At 37.8% G+C, this 15,982-nt stretch overlaps 1 long non-coding RNA gene across 1 annotated transcript; it reads left to right on the forward strand.

Annotated features, from left to right (window-relative positions):
- LOC129686447 (uncharacterized) lies at window positions 1-1,588 on the forward strand. Its single transcript, XR_008721614.1, has 2 exons — window positions 1-189; window positions 1,077-1,588. It is a non-coding gene; the product is annotated as an uncharacterized LOC129686447 (long non-coding RNA).
- The last annotated feature ends 14,394 nt before the right edge of the window (window positions 1,589-15,982 follow it).

Raw genomic sequence — 15,982 nt, forward strand, 5'->3', positions numbered from 1 at the left:
GGGGGTGTTTGTGGTTATCTTACTTGGGGAAGTTCTTATGTTTATCTTGCTTTTCATGTGTCTTTCTGTAGACATATCTGAAGAGATGGATTAAGAATGCTTTGGATTAAGGATTGTGGAGCACATTTCAATCATTTTAGGATTGTCAAAGGAGGATTGAGGAGGATCAGATCAATAATGGAGGCAATGGTATGACTCCAAGTGCTATTGTCACAGATGAAATTGGCAGTATTGACCTTATACTAAAAGGCGAGGGTTAAAATTTTTATCTACCTTAAAAGACTTGCAAACATCTTATGCAGTTATCTTTAGCTACAATTGCTTTGCATTTTAAACCTTGGCAATTGTGGGAAAATTGCCCATTTTGTAACAGTTATTTGCTCCCTTCCCCCCTTTTTGTTTTAATAGGGACTAATGTGGGAAGAATGGCTAATTTGTCAGTGCTTAGTTACAACTGTTTATGTGTGGCCTGCTGTTGGTGTACATGTGGGTACAGGGTGTCTATTTCCAAACAGAGTATAATATCAATACTGCTAAATCTGCATGTCCTCTGTGTGACTGATAGAGCGTTATTATTTCATTTTTTTTAAAGACAAAATGACAGCAAAAATATATAATTCCAACATATTAGTGTAGATAATCTAGTTGGGAGTACTTTAAGTCTCACCTTCCCTTTTAATATTCATAATTGACTCATGTTTAAACACTTTAATTTACAAGCTAAATTGCAGATGGGAGCAATAGATATAGTTTAGACTTAGGTGGGTAGCAATACCAGAAAACTTCAATTACATAGCTTTGCAACCACAAACCCTGTGATGCCTGTACAGTAGCAAGTGTTGGCATTATCAGTTGAACTGTAAATATAAAGTGCTTCTTCCAGTTAGTCTCTATAATGATTAAGTTTCTAAAATTTATCTAAACACCATACAGAAACTTGTTTTGGGGAATTTGATAGTTATTGATGTGCATCTGTTAAACTGATGACAGACATAACTCATCATTCCCCAGAAACCTTTTTTGATTACAGTATCTAACATTTTGCCTCCTCTTTTTTGGTTTTGCTGGTTATAAAGGTTTGGATTGGAGAGGGCTCACTGGATCCCAATCCTTGGAGCTGGATCATTGGATTCAAATCATAATGTGGATAGGATAGGGAGGATGAATTACCAGGATTCATGGAGCGGGATCAGATTACCAGGAACATAGGAGTGGATTCCTTCCTGCCCCAACCAAACCGCATTCGTGTGGATTTTTTTTTCATTCAACTTAATTGGCTATTCCAAAGAATTTTTTCCTATTTTTGACGATTGGAGCCCTTAAGATGCACGATGGAATTGTGTTTTGCATTTTTTGGTAAAAGGAGCAAAGCGAGGACCTGGAGATATACGCTGGAGCAATCTCCTTGGAAGGATTCAGCACGAGTAGATGGTAAACAATTAAAGGGGAAAAGGGGGGGTTTGTTTAAAATAGTAAATCAGTAAGTCACTTCTAAATTTAAAGAACAAAATTGGAGTTGAAGAATAAGTAGGTTTCCAATTGGCTATTGCCGTTTTTCTTTGAAAAATAAACATTTTTTAAAAAACGATGCATGGTTGTCCTTTTTCCTCTTCATGTAAAATTTAAACTTGTTAACTAGTGTATCAGTTATTTCTTTAAATTGATAAGATCTGACTTTGTTTATGTATTAGTATATTAAAGATTTTAATCTAATAAATGATCATAACTGTCTCACTGTTGTGGAAGTCTTAAGGGGGTAATAAATTGAGTAAGAGGCAGTTACATATGTAGTACAATTGTGTAGGGGGTAATCGTCTGGAAATTAAACTTTCATATTTTGCTAAAGTATTAAGAACATGCAGTTGCTGTTTATTTTGGTGATACTTGAGACAAAATAGGTTTTTGTATAGAGTTGGTTGATAGCTAATAAATTTTAGTTTTGAGGTAGCCATTGGAATTCAAATTCAGTATTAACATTAGCAGAAAGTACTAGAATGCAACATACCTTTTTTGGAATTTCGGACAGTATGCTGGCAAATTAACTGCTTACTGGGTGAATCAATACCTTGTATACCTCTATCAGCCATGGCATATTCTGTCCCTAAACTGTTATGTATTAAATGAGCAATTACATTTTTGTCTATTGTATCTCTACTGATAGCCCCTTGAAGCTGAGTCTTCATCTTGCTTTGATTTTAATTAAAATCCAAAGCTTGTAGTTAAAAATGAACAAACCACTCTGAGTATTTTGGTAGAAAATACCTAGATCTTTAAATTTCTTTGGATTGCAGGCTGTATTTGCGATTATTCAGATGTAATACTTAGGGGAGACCAGGAATCTTGATAGTGAAAGAAACAGGTTTCAAGAAATGGGGTTACCCAATCTATATGTTAATGAACCCTATAGACCTAGATTTAGTGTATCTTCTCCCAGAAGAGAAGTTAATTTTAGTTAAAAACCAGGATTTTACTTTAAGAAAAGCATTTAGTGTTAGACTCATTAAGGGTGAATAGCTGTATTACAGAATTCAAAATACAATCCAGAGGCGGAGGTTTGCTTTTAAAAATAACCCTAATGAGTTAGCATGATTGAAGGTTTAAATTTGAATATAATGTTTAAGAATATTATTAGAGGTGGGTGTATTTTTTTCTCTTCAGACTGCCTCACTGGTCCAGACTTTCCTAGATCTCAGTATATAGCCCAGTTTCCCAAATTCTGGGATTATAAGTGTCAACCACCATGCCCAGCTTACTAAAAATGATTTTGAAAGGCTAATGTGGATTCATTTTGAATGCTTTGGGAACAGGACCAAGAAATGGTCTCTATTCAAGGTTGTCTTTTCAAGCAGTTCAGGCCTAGATTGAAGTGAGTGTTCTTCACTTTACAGGCTTGGGCTTGAACACCAGAGAGCACAGTGTGAAAGGTTCAGTAAGTTTTAAGTCTTAAGGAAGTAGGGCTATGCCCATATACTGACAATTTTGCCATTTGAAACTACAAATACTACCTTGATTTCCAACACCCCCCTTCTCTGTTCCCTTAGGATATTGTAGGGAACCTATGATTAGTTTTTCTAACCAAGAAAGCAATTAAATCTCTTTAAGCAAGTACTTTCATAACATCTGATTGAATAACCCAACTTGCTGTTCAGCTCATCCTACTGGAGACAAAGGTAAGAAACATTTTCTGATACCTAGTGTGGGATCTGGATTTTAAGAACTAAAGTTTGGAATGAATATTATCTTGACATGTCCTCTCCCCCCACCTTACATTTTTAATTTTAAGTGTATGAATCTACCCATCTTAATCCTGGACTTGAGTATGATAGAAAATTCTAAGGTCTGCTTTTCTTAATTTTGTCTGAGTCATGTTTTTCTAGGACTGGTCCTATTTTCAGCTTTCTGTGGTCAAGCTTAATTTTTGGTGTTTACCTTTTTACTTTGTATATGAAATTTGTGGTGAAATTAAAAAAAATGAAATAAATCATGTATTTACATAGTATTAAAAGGAGAGAAAGTATTAGATTGGGTTCTGTTGTAATAACCTCTTGTGGCTGATTTTCATTATAATTTGAAAACAAATTGGCAATCCACAATTCTGAAGTCTTAGAAAACCCTGAATACCAGGGGGTTTTGCTGAGCCTATTGAGTGTAAAATCTGGGCCAGGTGCCTTCATTGTGTAATTCATGTGAAAGTCACAGAGGCCTTGTTGAAGGTGTTTTTATATATAAGGTATATGTGATAAGATCTTTACATGTAAATTCTGAACAACCATGAATTCCAATACATCTCTAGTTTGGGTGGGCAAGGAATTGCAGAATTGTACCAGTACTGCAGAGGATTAATGCTGCTATATGTAATTTTGGGAGTGAATAAAAAGCTGTTACTTTGGAACCTTTATTGAGATTTAAGTGCTCCATCTTTTTAGACCGTATTAGGTACTAGAAGAAAAGGTGTCACCCACACGGTATATTCCATTACTATATAGTTAACACTGTAGCAGACATACTGCATGGAAGGGACTATTCACCCACCCACTATATATATCTTGAGGTAGGTATTTTTATTTCAGTTGTGTGTGTGTGTGTGTTTTGGGTTTTTTTTTTTATTTATCTTGAGTGTTTCGCAAGAATTGTGTATGTTTGTGTGTGTGGCCTTTCGGTACCAGGAGAGAACTGGATCCCTCTAGAACTGGAGACTGTAAAGTGAGCTGGGAATCAAACCTGGGTCCTTTGGAAAGCAGTGAGTGCCCTTAACAAATGAGTCATCTCTCCAAAGCCTGCTTTTCAGTTTTTAAGTAACTTTGCCCATTCTGGTTCTATGAAAAAGATTCAAATTGGAGTGACATTAAGAGAAGTTGTATTGTGATCATTGAATCTTGCAAAAAATATTTTTTGCTTTAGAGCAAAGAACTTAACAGCATACTTTGCTGTTTTTTATTTTTGTTTTTAATTTTGAAAGTTCTGCTTGATAATCCCGAATTTGGTTGTGCTTGTAGAGATCAGAGGAATTATTTTTCTGTTTTGTTTTTAAAGATCAATTTAGTTTATATATAGTGTTTTGCCTGCATGTATGCCTGCAGGCCAGAAGAGGCAGAAGATAGATAGCCACCATGTGCTTGCCTGGGAATTCAATTCAGGACCTCTGGAAGAGCCAAGGAATATTTTGTTTTATAGTACACAGAAATAGGATAGACTAGATAGCCTGTACAAGTTAATTCCAGGGACCTACTTCAGAAGCAGAGAAGAACCACTCTTGTGTGTGTACTGAGGATTTGAACCCAGGTCCTTGGTTCAAATCACACTATTACTGAGCTGCAACTTCAGACTTAGATACATTTGGATAGTGTCAGTGGCTTACACAGGAAAGAAAAGTCATGCATGGCTTTATGAAATTTCCATTTAGATGGCAAATTGAAGTTCAGCTGAGTGCTTTATCTTAAAAAAAATGGAGGCAATAGTTAAACATCTCTTGATTTTTGTACTATAAAATGTACAGTAAGCTATTCGGTTGTTTTTGTTTGTTTGGGGTTTTTGTTTTGAGACAAAACAAAATCTTGGCTGTCTTGGCACTCACTCTGTAGACCAGGCTGTCCTGGAACTAACTCACAGATCCATCTGTCGCTGCCTCCAGAGTTCTGGGATTAAAGGCACACATCATCACCTCCTGTTGTAACTGAACTATTCGTGAGTAATATCAACATGAAGCCATCTATCTGCAAATTGAGAGACTTAGAGAATAGTATGATTCAATCTTACCAGAGACTGAACAAAAACTTGACTAATAGGAAAAATCAGTTGGCCACAAGAGGGAGCTCTGCCACAAAACCCCAGGAAATAGGTTTTACTGCAGTGCTATTTACAAAATTTGGTCACCTACAAAGTTGGCTGGTTTGGTTAATTTATCTGCCTGTAACCATGAGCAGTGCCCGTTTCAGCTTCTGGGTCCATTTAGGTTTTAAATAGTGGTTACGTTAAGTGGTATTCCACCTTAAAATAACAGGAGGAAATGAATATACTTTCAGAGCTTTTCCTCTATGGCAGCCTCCTTATAAGAACTTGGCTGTGGGAACATTGAAAACTTGTCACTTGGAAAATCAGATACTGTAAGCGGACTATTTCTGCAGTTGAGAAGACCTTGATCACATTTATATAAATACTTCCCTGCCTATTAGTTGTGTTGGAGGCTACATGGACCTACAAATTTGAAATCTCAAACATGTATGGTTATGTACAATAACCACAGTATTTGGATAAGCTGTGGTAAGATTTCCAGTTGAAGGCCAGCTTGGTGTATAGTGAGAATACATGGAAAGAGGTACTGAATTCACACTGGTACTCCAGAATGTCTTTTGTAATGATGATTATGCCTATGTCTTAGGTATGTATATACTGCCCTTTTCTATTTTCCACTCTAATGTCCATACTTGCAGCAAGTAAAACTTTTTCATAAACTCCAGCTTTCCATTACACATAGTAAAAGAAGGGTTAAGTGTAAATTGCAAAAATGTCCAAAGTCCTGGGAGGTTGTTTCTTGAAGTGTTAGAGGACCTTATGAGTTAAGTTTGGGGTCACTTAAAGGCCACAGCAATTAGGTATGAGTTGTTTCAACTATCAAAAGGAAAACTTGGGACTGAATTCCTGAGCTTAAGTATAATTATCAGTAACATTAGCAAGTCCTAGATATTTTTATCTGTAGAAGACTAAAGTGTGACATCACAGTTGTAAGACTAGAAATGTAAAACATTGGTAAGATTTACAGTAAGTTAGAGTAAACATGTAACAACCAAAAAAAATGGCTTTTTCTTTAGACTCCCTCCCACCCCCGGAAGTCAGAAAAGTAGTAAGTTTCAGAAAGGTAATAGCCAAGTGTGATCTTTGCCTCAGTGCCACCATATTTATTGACTTGAACCAGACTAGTTCTAGGGGTTTCATTTGAGACAAGGACTCACTATATGGCTGGCCTCAACTCGAAGTCCTCCCAAGTGTGAGGATTATAGGTGGTTGCCACTTTTGGTTGTTGAAGGGTGGAATTTTGTTACTTAAATTTATCTCATCTCCACTTGACATTCTAGCACTCTGATATGTTAGTGATGTATTCTTCATGGTTTCAGTGATGGGGCTTCATCCTGACTATAAAATATGACTTTCCTAAAATGTCATACCTATAGTCAGTCTTCAGTTTTACCTTTCCATTTCTTTTTTCTTTTTTTTTTTCTTTTTTCTTTTTTAAAGTTTATGGGCTGGAGAGATGGCTCAGAGGTTAAGAGCACTGGCTGCTCTTGGAGCGGTCCTGAGTTCAATTCCCAGGAACCACGTGGTAGCTCCCAACCATCTATAATGAAATCTGGTAAGGAGATCTGGTGCCCTCTTCTGGCATTCAGGTGTACGGGCAGACAGAACACTATACATAATAAATATTATTAAAAATTTATTTATTATGTTTAGAAGAGGGTGTGAGATCTCACTGTAGGTGGTTGTGAGCTACCATGTGATTGCTGGGAATTGAACTCAGGACCTTTGGAAGAACAGCCAGTGCTCTATAACCCTTAAGCCACCTCTCCAGTCCTTCCTTTCCAGTTTTTTTTTTTTTTTTTTAATCACTGTTGAGTGTCTCTTTGACATGTGAATGCTAACCTTTGGTTTTACTTTTGTATGTCCACGTATTTCATGCATACTGCCTCAAATTGTTGTGTGTGTTTGTTTTGGTTCTTCGAGAAGGGTTTGTCTGTATAGCCTTGGCTGTCCTGGAACTCTGCTCTGTAGACCTCAGGCTGTCCTTGAACTCAAGGAGGTCACCTCTATCTGCTTCTGGAGTAGAGGCATTAAAGGCAGAGGGATTAAAGGGGTGTGCCACTACTGCCCAAGTACCGCTTCACATCTTGATGGTCCTCATGAGTTCAGCTCAGCTTGTTGTTGTTCTTTTAAAAATCATGCTAAAGCTTTTTATAATTTTTTAAAAAATATTTTATGTGTGTGGGTCCTTTGCATATATGTCTGCACCACATGTGTGCAGTCTGTGGAGGTGAGAAGGGGGTGTAGGATCCACAAGGACTAGAGTTAAAACAGTTGTGAGCCTTCGTGTGGATGCTGGAAATCAAACCCAGATCCAGTGGAAGAACGCAGCACTCTAACCTGCTCATCCATCCCTAGCACTTGTTAAACACTTACTTGTAATTTTCTGCAATTGTGTTTAATACTCTTAGTTTAAAATTTTAAGGATTTGTTTATTTTATGTGTATGAGTACTCTGTTTACATGCATACCAGAAGAGGGAATCAGATTCCATTACAGATGGCTATGAGCCACCATGTGGTTGCTGGGAATAGAACTCAGGTCCTCCGAAAGAGTAGCCAGTGCACTTAACTGCTGAGCCATGTCTCCAGTCCTATTTTAATGTTTTCATATGTTAATTTTAGTAATTGTATTTTCCAAGAACCAAGTGAAGTGCTGTTTCAGGTTTAAATTTGACAGGAAATGATAGAAAATGGTAGAGATGTCTTATTTCCTAAGGTGTTAGTTAACTGAGTGGATTATAAAAAATATTTTAGTCCTAACATCGGGTCACCTATCTTGATTTGTCTTGATGGCAGCAAGCCAGGATTATCAGTATACATTATAATCCAAGCCTTCTTCAGAGCCTGAGACAGGAGCATCTTGAATTCAAGGTCATCAGGAGCTAGCTATATAGCAAGACCCACTAGTAGTGGCATCAATTTGGTGATATCTGTAATCCCAGTCATGGGAAGCTAAGGCAAAATAGCTACACAGTGACAACTTTTGGGTGTTTGTTTTCCTTTTTTGACACAAGGTCCCATGCCGGCAATACTGGAACTTTTTTATGTTGTCTAAGCTGGCCTTAAACTCAGATCTGCCTCCCCAATGCTGGAATCAAACATCACCATGCCTATTTTTAAGAAAATTAATGGCATTGTCCCTAAGAGCTAAGTAGTTAAGACTTTTACAGAGGAAGCCTAAATATGGCCTTCTGAATTTAGTGGCTCTTCATCTGATTCATTGCAGATTCCTCAGTACTTTTGTTTCTTTTTTTGTTAGACTGTATTATAGATAACTTTATAGGAATTCATACATTAAATATGTAAGGTGATTTTGGGGTTGGAAAACTTCAGGATTCCTGGCCCTAGTCTTCGGGCCAGTAGAAAAAGAACATACTTAGGCAGTTTTCTTAAAGCCAGACAACTCAGAATACACATATTTAACTCCTTGTACGCAAATCCCCACAGCAGCCCCATTTCTTTCATCTGACTGGAGAAATGGCTCAGCCCTTAAGAGCACTTGATGCCCTTCCAGAGAAAGAGGACTTGCATCTGCCTGTAACCACCTCCAGGAGATCTGAGTCCCTCTTGTGGCATACACATAAAATATTTAAACAATTCAAATAAACCCACAACTAAGTGTCAGCATGGTGGCAGAGGTAGTAAGATGGATCTCTGAGCTCCAGGACAGGTAGTCTACATAGGGAATTTCAGGTCAGCTGGAGCTACATAGTCTCAAAAATAACTAACTGTGGATTAGCTAGTAGCTGAGGAATTTTTTTTTTAAACTAATGGCATTCTATTTCTGCTTTTTGCAGGTTTAAATATGTCATATGTATGCACTAAATGCATTCTCTTCAGATTGCTCTATTCACCTGCCAGCATCATGGCTCTTAAAAATGTTTTATGTATGTGAACGTTTTGTTCTTATGCGTGTTTGTGTGCCATATGCATGCTTGTTGGATCTTCTGGAACTGGAGTTATGGGTGGTTTTGAGCAAGACCTGTTTGTTTTTGTTTTAGTTTTCTGCATTTTTTTCTAAGAAATGCACACTAGTTACACCAGTATGCACAAGAGAGTAAATGTGGATATATTTGCAAAATTTGAGGCAAATTAGTTGTTTAGTTTAGGTCTGAGATGCATGTTTTCTCTGGTCAAAATGGGCTTATTTCTAGAGTAGTAGCCTTAGGTTCATGCTTTTTAAATGGGAAAATGGATAGGATAGATAAGTGATGTTTGTTGTGATTATATTTTGTTTTTAGATAGGTTATTACATAGTCCAGCCTGCCATAAACTCTGCATCTTCCAAATTCATTTCCCAAATGCTAGGAATATAAGGCATGCACTGTCAAATCTGGATTTTGTGTCTCTTTAAGTAATGGCTAACTTACAGGGTGCTGACACAATTTTTTTTTCCATTTAAATGCCAACTTCATTTTGGACTTTGAAGAAATACCTCCAGAGATGTTAAAAATGGGAGGGCCAAAGCAAACATGAATCCAAGTCTTGGTAGTTCCCTCTCCCACCCTCACTCCCACCCCATTTTCTTCCCCCCCACCCCATTTTCTTGATCTTCTAATTGGAAATTTCCTTAGAATACCACCTGTAATACCTATCTAGAGCCACCAGGGTGTCCCCTGGTGCTGTCTGAGCTGTGTTTTCAACCCTGGTCTTGGCCCAGAGCCTAGCTCCAAGACAGTGAAATGCTTGACTTCCTGGCTTTCCAGTGTGTAATGTGCAGACAGCTCAGAAAAGCATGTGCCCTTTTTTGGCCCCATGGAAGGACAACAGGTCATACAGAGGTTGGGCTTATCCAGCCACTCAGTAACTAGGCAACAGGCTTGTAAAGGCAGTAGGATGCCAAAGAACCTGTCAATGGTTGTGTTTTGTTTTGAAGTAGGGTCTTCTGTTGTCTGGCCTGACCTCAATTTGCTATGTAGGCAAAGATGACTTCTGATCTTCCTGTTTCTACCCATCAGGTGCTAGGACCACACCTGGTTTATGGGGTACTGAGCTATATAGCCCCACCTTCTGTATTGGCTGAGTATATACTAAAGTTTATATTAGTAAAAGAGATCTACAAATGCAAACCCAATTGTTTTTTTCTTTGGTTTAATTTTTTTGTTTTGTTTTGTTTTTTTTGTTTTTTAAACTGGTTTTCTCTGTGTAGCCCTGGCTATCTTGGACCTAACTCTGTAGACCAGGCTAGCCTTGAACTCTCAGAGATATACCTGCCTCTGTAAGTGCTGGAGTTGAAGACTTTCACCACCACTGCTCAGCTCAAATTGAATTGTTAATCATTTGGGATAGGTGAGTTTTTAAAGTTGGTATGGTGAACGTGCCAATTTCCAGTATGCAGTCAAAATGTTTGTATTATACTTAGCTTGAGTACATTCTACAACCGATTAAAATTCATGTAAACTGGGAAGGTTGTCCTTGAGATGCCCTGACCTTTTAATATGTTCACTGCATTTTTCTATTTTGAATTCTGATCATGGCATGACTGGGGACTATGTTTAAGCTGTTTCTCCTTAAGTGATATCTCAAGGGCTGATGAATCCAAGCTGCTAGTAGAGACTGTATGAGTATACTGCTGTTTTTGAAATACTGGATTTCTGATGTCACTTTCCCTTTCTTGAGTTCCTCTAAATGTGTTTCTATCCCCAGACTGCTTCAACACATTGCTGGGTTTTTTGTTTTTGTTTTTAGTTTTTATTTAATTCTATGTATATGGATATTTTGCCTGTATGTCTGTACTATGTAAGTGCCTGGTACCTGAAGAGAGCAAAAGGATGTCCTGGAACTGGGTTTATAAATAGTTGTGAGCAAGATATGGGTGCTGTGATTGGAATCTCAGTCCTCTGAAGAACACCCTGTGCTCTTAATTGCTGAGCCATCTCTCCAGCCCATTAAAAAAAAAAAAATTATTTTTAAAAAGGTTTATTTTATGTATGAGTGCTCTATCTGCACATACACCTGCAAACCAGAAGAGGGCATCAGATGCCAGTGTAGATGGTTAATAGCCACCATGTGATTGCTGGGAATTGAACTCAGGACTTCTTGGAAGAGCAGACAGTGCTTTTAACCACTGAGCCATCTCTCCAGCCCCCTCCCCCACTTAAACATTTTATTATCATGTATATATGTGTGTGCCATAGCACAAGTGTGAAAAGTCAGGGGACAACTTGGGAGTCTGTTCATTATTCTTGGTGAGAACCCTAGTGATCAAACTCAGCTTGTCACACTAGGCTGCAGCAGCACCTTTTTAATTTGTTCTGGGGATCTATGCTAAACAAGTATTGGATCTCTTTCAGCTATGGATTCTTACCATTGGTCAGGTTAGCTTGAATTTTCACAGTTGTTTTTTGATGACATTAGTCATACCAGATCATGTGTTGTAGTGCTAACTTTCTGCTGTGTAGCTTTTCTTGTTTTTTGAGACTGGGCCTATTATATAGTCCTGCCTGTCCTAGAACTCACTTTGTAGACCAGGCTAGCCTCAAACTCAAAGAGATCTGCCTGCCTCTGCTTCCCAAGTACTGGGGAAAAGAAAAGGAAGAAATATATATATATATATTTTCTTCCTTAAGAGATAAGAGTTAATTGTTTCACTGAAATAAAGTTGTGTCTTGAACATACATGGGTGCTTCCTCAGGTGTTAGCATTAGTTTTATTAAGTGTACCTATGTAGGTGGCCATAGACATTTCTTTGAGTGAGTTACCAGTTCTAACACATAAGTATCACTAAGGGGTGTTTTCCATCCCAGATTATACATAGTTTAATAAGTTGGTTTGAAATATTTTTCATATGTGCAACATAACTACATTGTGACATTATCTAAAATGACAAAAGAACAGAAATAATGTGTATTACAAACCTAGCAGAGGGCTTTATACCTAATGCACAGGAAGCATTTACACTGCCTTAGATTGATTCCCATTTGTTCCCTGTGCTCTCAGTGCTGAATGAAATTGGGGAGAAAGTAAAAGGAGAGGTGGGAAGAAAGAAGTTGGAAATAGGAAACAGCTGGAAGGTAAGGAAGGTTTTAAATAAGATAATAAAAGCAGAGGACAGGATTAGGTCCTGAGAGCTGATAGCTAATTAACTTCTGTCAATTGTATTCTTTGAGGTCACAGACACTAGTTAGTCTTCCCTGTGTACCATAGTTAACTAGTTCATTGACTCAAAACTATCCTGCCCTCCTCAAATTTCTTCAGACTGAGCAGAGAGCCTGCTGCCAGTGTGCACAAAAACTAGGGATCAAATATTTTGACAACAAGCAAGTATATATCTACAATTTAAAGAGTAAATGCTGAGTACAGCTTCTGTCTCTGGGTAGAGAAAACTACTACACCTGCCTTTTTATGTCACTTATACCCAGACTGCATAACCAAATGTAGTAGTTTATAGTTCAGAGATTCAAAGTCAAGAAACATTCTTAAAAGAGTTATTAGTTCCTACTTCCGGAAGCTGGTGCAGATTTTAGGTTTACCTGCTCTTCTGTTGGCCTCGGTTGGCTTATTTTCTAGATCAGAACAGTTTTTCCAGATCTTAATCTGGCTAGTCTTGTAATGTCACATCAAGACTTAGGTCTTTGCTATTCACTTCTTTAACCCAGAGAGAGAACTTACTGCTTAGGTTCCTCAACACTGGTTTCATGATTTCCGTTTCTTTCACTACCAAAAACTGGGGGGACAACCCACCTCTACAGACTGAAAATCAAATTGGCCCAGTAAAAGAAACTGAAGAAAATTGTTTCTGTTGAAGTAAATAGTTTGGTCTTGTTCTACTTTTATGAAAACATTTGGAGAGAGACTACAATTAGTAAAATAAAAATTAAAAAAAATAAATATATATTTACACATGAATAGCATTTTTAGATTGTGGCACAATACTGATTAGTCTCACTTTATTTTCAATAACTACATATGGTATAGAAGCAATAGCCACAGAGAAGGGTTCCGTCTCCAAAGAAGCAACTATAAAGGGTTTGATGACATAACTGAGGCAGAGGTTTGTGGTTCACTCAGGCCCACCAAATTTATAGGACTGTTATCCATTGCTCTAGGGACCTGGGGCATCTAAGGGCAGTGAGGAGCAGGTGTCCAAGGGATCTGAAATGTTGGTGCCTTAATGTGTTTTCCAGATGTATTGAATTTCTTACTTAGTGTATTTTTGACCTGCCTTGGTTCCTTTCCTGCTGTGGCCTATGCTATTTTGCTTGTGTTCACAATTCTTTTTGCTTACCGTTGCTTATTGAGGATCAAATCTAGGGCTTATCACATTCTAGACCAGTGCTTTGTTTGTTTTTGAGACAGAGTTTTTCTGTGTAGCCTTGGCTGTCCTAGAACTCATTCTGTAGACCATGCTGACCTCAAACTCAGAGACCCATCTGCCTCTGTCTCCCAAGTGCTAGGACCAAATGCATGTGCCACCACCACCTGGCTTAGACAAGTGCTCTACCACTGAGTTATACCCTCAGCCCTTATTTGTTGGACATTCTATCATCCAAGAGTAAAATGGAAGCTAGTATTTTGACATAAATGTTTTATTGATGAAACTGATAGGTATATTGTTGATTTGTTATTTTGACAGAGTCAAAAAGAGTTATGACCTTAGACTCAGTTTCTGAAGTCTTGGGTGACAGCCTTTTGTAAAAATAACAGTGTTTTAATCAAGTTCTCTCAAATACCAGCTAGACTCTACTAGACATATGAGTAGATTTAATCCTTGTGATTGTTCCTGCTGTCAAGGAACTAAAGTAGGTATTCAGGAATAAAGAAATCTTTGTTAGCTGGGTATGGTGGCTCACGCCTTTAATTCCCAGCACTCAGGGAAGCAGAGGCAGGTGGATTGCTGTGAATTTGAAGCCAGCCTGGTCTACAAAGTAAGTCCAGGACAACCAACGCTACACAGAGAAACCTTATCTCGAAAAAACCAAAAATTAAAATAAAAACAAAAAAGCTTTATTTTCCTTTTATTCATCTTGCTAGTTAAAACGGACAACTAGCAATGATACATTAGAGTGGTTATCAAGAAGAAGGGAAGGAGAGTTCTGCAGTTCTTCCCAGCAAGCCCCCCCCCCTTTTTTTTTTTTCTGGCAGGGGTATGCTTTCTCACATGTTTGTGTTGAGGCTGATGTTGAGGGGTGACAATTCTTTATGGCCAGTACTTTTTGGTATCAATCGTAGTCCGTCCTTCCATGCCTCAAGAGTTTTTGTTTGCTAAGGAGCCTGTACTCTATAGCCCAGGTTAGTCTCAAGCACTCAACAATACTCTTTCCTCAGCCTCCCAAGTATGGGAATTGTAGGCCTATGTCACTATTCTAGTCAATTCTGGTTGGTACTTTGGTTTTGTTGTTTTTGTTTTTGCTTGGTGTATATGTACACATGCACACACAGGATGCTAACTTGCCAATTTGAAGTTGTTTTTGTTTATTTCTTGAAACAGGATCTCTAAACTTGCCCCTTTTGAGTAAGTTGGAGGGCTTATTGATTGGCTCAGAATTTGCATGCTGAGTTTTCAGGCCCAAATTTAACCACTGAACCAGTAAAAATATTTACCTAGTACCTGTTACATTTTAAGTGTATTCTAAGAATTTCCTGCATACATTTTTCATTTAGGTTGCCCTTGTGGGATAGGTATTTTGTTCTCATTGCCTAGATCTGGGTGAGTGACAGGTTATCCAGCTTGAGGTGAAAGGGGAATCTGAACAAGGTGAATTTGGAACCTGACTTTTTTGGGATGGACGAAGATAGAATTTTTTTTGTTTGTATAGACACTGAAGAGTTCTGATACTTATGTCTGAAAGTAATACCTGATTCCACTGACTGATTCACTGCAAGTTGATTTTAATAACATACTGTATGCAGACACTTGTAATCTTGACTGAACTTCAATAAAAGGTCTGTGGAAACAGGCCTTTGAGAAAGGACTGACTCATTTTGTTTATTATATTGTTTGATGATAATCATTTTGATGATATTCTAAAGGTAGAAAAGCCCTTCCTAAGGATGGAGTCCTTGATCCTTGGTTTGATTATATTCCTGTAACAGTTGAATCTGGTTGTTTTTGAGTTCATGTTCCACCTTTGAGACACCTTTCCTTAATGAAAGATATATAATATTTAATTTTTTAATTAAATTTAAAATGTTGGTGGGACTGGGGAGCTGGCTCAGTGATTGAGAGTACATACTACTCTTGCAGAGGACCTGTACTCAGTTTCCAACACTCACATGGCAGCATAACTCCAGTCCCAGAGGATCAACACCCTCTTCTGACATCCTTGGGAATCTGCTCTCCAAATGCACACACATACTCAGAATTAAAAGTACAACTTAAACATTTTAAAGACATGGTTAATTTCCTTTTAGGCAATATTTTGAGGAATAATCAGGAATTCTGATTTCAGTAATACCACTGACCAAGTCACTGGAAGTTGATTTTAATACTATACTGTAAGCAATATACTTATGATAGAGAGGAAATTAGCCATTTTCCCCTAAAATCCATCTTCCGTATGACAGCTTAACTGTTTTCACTTGACATCTATTTCCTGTTCATGGGGAACCCCCTGCTGAGAGGCACTATGAGAAAACTATTGGGGAAGGAGCTTCTAGATTCCAAAATAACTATAAGAAATCCCACAGTATTGGCATAAGACTTATATTTATTAAGTACTCATTTTTGTGGTTCTGAAGCTTCATTTT

The sequence above is a fragment of the Psammomys obesus genome, unplaced genomic scaffold (genome assembly GCF_907164565.1).
Source record: "Psammomys obesus unplaced genomic scaffold, mPsaObe1.curated_primary_1811, whole genome shotgun sequence".
NCBI lineage: Eukaryota > Metazoa > Chordata > Mammalia > Rodentia > Muridae > Psammomys > Psammomys obesus.